Source organism: Halyomorpha halys, unplaced genomic scaffold, assembly GCF_000696795.3.
Source record: "Halyomorpha halys isolate HHAL.00 unplaced genomic scaffold, Hhal_1.1 Scaffold77.1, whole genome shotgun sequence".
Classification (NCBI taxonomy): domain Eukaryota; kingdom Metazoa; phylum Arthropoda; class Insecta; order Hemiptera; family Pentatomidae; genus Halyomorpha; species Halyomorpha halys.
Window position 1 is genome coordinate 781,834 of NW_027105298.1, and position 6,295 is coordinate 788,128.

The window sequence follows — 6,295 nt, forward strand, 5'->3', positions numbered from 1 at the left end:
AACATTATTTTATCTGTTGTTTTCTTATTGAACTCGCATAATTTTAAACTTGTAACCCATTTTTGAAAATTATGGGATGTATGATTTGTTGTGGAGTGTTTTCAGGTGAGCTTGTCGGCGGATGGAAGGTAATCAACTGTCAAGTACACAACCTTAATTTGCTTCACGTAATTCCGCTTCTAGGGTGTGAGCTGTTTGATAAGCCCATTAATACTTGTGAAGCGAGCTGTGTACAAGTTAGCAAGTGTTTATTATTTAGCAAGTAAATTTCTGATTATAATTTTTTACGTGCATTTAAACTTTTGTATTCATAAATTTCTTAAGTAAATAAAGTTTTCATAGTAATCTTTTATAAATATATACATAAATTAGGAGTCTAATACACATCTTTAATATTTAAACTATTTATTCTAATATTTGTTTACAGTCAAATAAAACCATAACCATGGTAAGTGCATATCCCGGGACAATTGTCGGGATTTTTTATTGACATTTACAACTGTATTCACATAAAAATACATCTAGTAAATTTGATGTTAGATTAGAATGGTATGGATCATGTTAGAAAACTACCTATTGTTAGGTCTCTAATAACATTTCTACTTTAGAAGGTTTTTTTCAGATCATCTTCTTTTCATGAACCTCGGCGAATTGTCAGAAATGAAAGAGGAAGCAAGGTTAGAAACTATTGAGTTGGGTGGTTAGGAAGTTTATAATGGAAGGATGAATATAATTAGATGTAGTGAAAGTGGTCTTTGTTAAAATTTCTTTATTTTAATGATTCATTAACACGTTTCTAGGCTATCTTAAATAAATATATCTTCAATTTTTACCTTTAACTGTTTTCCTTATTAGTCAAATATATATTAACAAAATCATATTTCAGTCAGTTTTATAAAAAATTAAAAAAAAAATCATAAATTAATGAATAAAGAGATTTAAAACTCGAACTCGATCGCAAAGGAGTGAGTATTAACAGCCGCAAGAGGAAGGTTATGACTGTTGCCAGAGATTAAGTGGGCGTAGGCAATGTACAAATATTGTGCAATGATGAAGTATTCGAAACAGTGGACTTCTATACCTACCTATCCAATACTATTGTGGGAAAGAGGGAGGTAGGTAAAGATGTCAAGGTCCATATGTTTAAAGCAATATATCTTCCAAGTTGGGTCACCCAAGACAAGCACCTGAGCAGGATTACGGCTACTTAAATGCGATTTTTGGGAAGGATATTGGGCGAAACTAGGAGAGATAGGATAGGGGAGGTTAGGAATGAAAGTATAAGAGAAGAACAGATCCCCTCAGTAAAATCAGTGATTGAACACCGAAAGCTCCATTGCTATGAGCACGTCTGTAGAATGGAGGAAGACAGAGTACCAAGAAAATGTATGGAGGCGAAGCCGACTGGTAGGAGACCACGAGGCAGACCTAGAAGGATATGGAGCATATCCAACGACTAGGTCTGGGAAGAGGAAAAACACTGACTCAGATGAAGATGCTTGCCATAGACTGAGATGTGTGGACCAAGTGGTTAGAGGTTCCTCCATAAATTCTTGAAAAACATAAAATTTTATGATTTCAAGAATATTAGTTCATAACCATATTAGTTTTAGATCTCGTTATTTACGAAATTTTTTTATTGTTTTATTATGAAGCCTAATTTTTTTTCGTACCCTCCTGTAGAAAATAGTTACAAGTACAATATAGATAGAAGATATACAAGTTCTAAATCCTTGTTTTAACCGAAAGTATTTTAAGGTTGATAAGAGTATGTCCACTGTGTTTGGTGAGGCACAGGCGCTAATTACGCTTCAGTTTTAAGTTGAGCGGGGAGGTTCTGTTTTGCTGATGGTGAATTATTGTAGGTTTAGACAGCAGGTCCTAAACCCCTTCCCTCGGCGAGTACATCTACCAGGGGTAAAGTTCCTTCTTACTTCCCAGGTCGATTTCCCTTACCAGTGAGGCTCAAACAACCAAACGAATTTGAACGAAACGAAAAATTCTCATTTATGGATTTTCACTTGCCCAGACTTGACTTGCATACGAGTTTGTAAAATCAGATATACTGAAAGTTTTAAAATAAATTTCAGAGGCAGGAATCAAACATGTTGAGGGACTAAATTACGTAGAAAAAGAAAATGACGTAATTGAAATTTATATTCAAAATTCAATGTCATGTTCGGCTAGTTTTTTTTTTGGAAGCCAACAAAGCTTGTTTAATATCTCGCCTCCATAATTGTTAAACTTCAATAAGACTTGGTTTTGAATTGTTATAAGAGTTACATGTAAAATAAAATAAGTAGTCATTGTGACATATGCGGGTTGATGTTCGTTGGTATACTAAAAGAAAATTAAACATCTGTCTCATGTTTTGTAAGAGACAATTAAAACAGAGCACAGTAGATTAAAACAACTTTTTCTAAGCAACGCCATGAAAAAAGAAAAAAAATTAAATGAAAGACTCAAAGGAGCTTTTTAGTATACACCAGGGTACAGGGTAGAGTATACAAACACGTAAAATAATACCGTTTTCATCCATTCTTAAGGTATTTTAATCTGAATGTAACAGTACGGAATTCATGCTTTGCGTCTTTAAGACAAAAAATTATTTTTTATTTATTTATTTTTTTTTTTATGATTTCAAACACTCACATCTTTTGCATGCAACATCTTTTGCATTGCAAACATCTTTTGCATTGCAGAAACTGTTTTACCACGAATTGGGGTTTTTATTTTTACATAAGGTTTTTATTTGTTTAAAAATAATAATTTATAATTTTGGATACTTGTAGTTAACCAGTAACTGTTCTATTTAACAATTAGGAATTTAACACTAAGATTCTGTCCGTCGACGTCGGTCCATTTAATTTATATATTAATTATATTGAAAATGTGTACGAAATATGTTTGAAACACTTTCTCTGTGAGATTTTATTTTAAATTTATAAGAGAGAACAATTATATGAAAGTTTATTTCAACAAACAAAACAAAAATTACTATGATCAAAAATTTAAAATTAAATAAAATTAATATTTTTATAATAATAAGCCCGATCCCGAACCTTGCTTCCTGAAAATCTTCCGAGGCGCCAGAAAAGAAAATGACCACAAGACCTTCTTATGTAAAAACGTTATTAGAGTGCTACCAATGGTTAGTTTCTTTACACGCTTGTATTATTTGATAATAAACTTATGTCATATTTACTGGATGTATCATTATATACAATTGTAAATTTCAATAAAGATAAAAAGATATGTTTTATAAGCTATTTGTTTGATGATGTGAGACTACTGGAATGTTAATTCATGGGTATCTAAATCTAATTTCGAAATTAGAAAAACTGCCATCTCTACGAATAACATATTATATTCATAGTTTCAGGAATGGTAGAAAATTGATTCTGGGAAACTGATTAATATAAAGAATTCTAGTTTTTCTGTCTTTTAACAAGCTGTATTACCTTGCTTCGTCGTATCTCTAGTTGACATAACGTTATCCTGGTTAGTATGCCACGAACATTATTCCTCTCATGTAGTCAGTCACCAACTGCTGAACCGGCAGATAGTGATCATTGAAGCCCTGATGGTCCGATGTCTCCTGAGTTACTGTTCACTTCACCCCAAGTCTGATTAATCGATGGTCTGTCAACTGCGAAATTACCTAATCAGTCCAATATTGGGTTCATAATTAATGCGATTGAATCAGGGATTCACTCATGTACGGGATTGTGATTTTGATCCAAGGTCGCAAAATAATTTTTAAACTTTGTAAAAATATTTAATGGAATTTTAATACATCTGTGCTTTGTTTAATTCATATTCTAGTAATATTTATCGATTATTTTTTTTTCCAAAAGTGTTCTTTTTAGCTACAAGAATAATGTTTTCAATAATCTCATGCTTTCAAAATGTCTTCTTGAAAATCACTTTACTTGTTTTCTAATCAATCAAATCAAATGGGGTTGTATGTAACAGAAATAAAAAAAAAACGGTCTGATATAATATAAAAAAAAGGACAAAACAAATGTAAGTACCAAATAAAAATAAAACATAATATAATTTAAATATAAAAATTTGACTATGCTAAAGAAAAAATACCTGCTAGATTATAATTAACTACAAAAAATATAAAAGTTTCAAATACAAAAAATATATATATGAATACATTTAATACATAACTAACTAAAAATACAATCTTTAAAAAATTTCTTTTGGTAGAAATGAAAATACATAGAAAATAAAAAGCCTATCATCCGTTGATATTAAAAAAAAAAATTAGGAAAAGTCACTAAGCAACTGGAATGTTCTTAATGAACCAAACATAAATAGGAACATCATCAAAATTCATTAAATATTAAATCAATGCTTATTACGAAGAATAATTTTAAAAAAATATATAAATAAATCCCAAAGTAATTATGAACTGCTGAGTAACAATTTACTTATTACAAGAAGATTAATAAAAACACCTCTCAGTTTATTTAAATGGTTTCGATATGAAAAACTCAGTAAATATATCAATGGTAATAATCGTCAAATATTTGCATTTATAAAAATGTTATAAATAATATCAAATCTGAACAAATTAAAATGCTTTCAGCAAATCGCCAAGTTCATTGAAACAAAAATAATACAGAGAGAACTATTCAAAATTAAATTAATAAATAAATGAAAAAAACTCAATATCATTATTAAATAAATTAAAATAAAGTTCTCTGTTTTCATAGTTTTTGACCTTAACGCTGTAGGAGTTAGCAGAGAGCATGATGAGTATAGGTAATGAAGAACCAAAAGCGTTCTAAAAAATTAAAATATAATTGGTTCGTTGATAAAACTTTTTAAAAATCGCTCATTATCAAAGAGAGATTCAAAAGAGTCCATAGAAATTTTTAAGGTGGTAAGATATTTTTAGAAGGTGATTGAGGGGACAAATATAAGTGATTCAATGAAATATTATTATTATTTTTTTTTATAAGTGACGCGTTTCTTGTGTATTTATTTACACTGAATCTAAAGGAAAAAAGGCCAGATAAAAGAAACTCCTTCAAAAAGTTTTACTTTATTGTAAATATTTATAATAAAAAATATTTATTTAAATTCGTATGGGCAAAAATTCAGATAACTAATTTATTAATTATATATACTTATTCTCAGTTGTTTGCTGATAGCTATAACACTTAGGATTTCCTGAAGATAATACTCTATATAAAATTAAAGAAGGTAATAATTACTAACGAATATTATATTTTAACGGGTAATCTGCATCACAACTAGGAGCTCTAAAAACGTTGCATATTGGTCGAAAATTTATTATAATGTATTGATTTTGAAGGAAATTTTTCCTACACTAATTTTTTATTAAATTTTCATCTTCTGAAAATGGATAGTTTTCCAGTTATAAAAATATTGAAGTATTGAAAACATTTCTTTTTCTATTTTCCTTATGAGGCCTACAAACAGCAATGCAGAAAATCTGAACTTAAGATCCAGCAGCCCAAAAAACAATTAGAATTGTTGAGAAAAATATTCGATATTGGTAATATAATATATACGCACTATATAAAATATATATAATAATTTAATAATAGGAATTTGTTAATTTTCATCTATAAATAAAACAGTATAAATTTTATTAGGGTGGTTGTTTCCCCTAGATTTTGTTCTCATTGAATTCAGCATTAAGAAAAAATACTTAAGAAACATGTGTCAGTTGAAGAAACATGTATACAAATATTTCATCATCACAAATACTCCATCGTATCCACAAAAAAAAAAAAACATCCTTCCACCGTTTAAATTTCTAATCTTATTATATTCTATTATAAACATAACTAATATAAGATTCAATAGTAAGTTTCTTCAGATCAAAGGTACATTTCGGGTTATTGATAATCTCATTGTATTTTTAAAATATGTTTAATCATACATGATCATGTGTAGACATTGTGGCCTAAGGCAGAAAGGGGCGTAGACTACTTGGCTGTTGGCACCCTTCGGCAAACAAAGAAGTCCAACACGTGCCCCACTCAAGACAATTATATCAAACAGAACCACCCTACACAACTCACTAAGGAGCTTCATGTAACGGCTTAATTACAGAAGGCTTCTACTAAAGGTTCTCCTTGTACTCTCACTTGTGTGCCTACAATGTGTGTTCAATGTTGTTTGTTTGCTGAATATAATATATTACGTATGAATAAGTATCAAATTATTACATTTACGAAAAAACTTTTAAAAAATAATGAGCCTACAAAATAATTAAAATTAAATAAATTCACTTTCCTTCATATCTTTG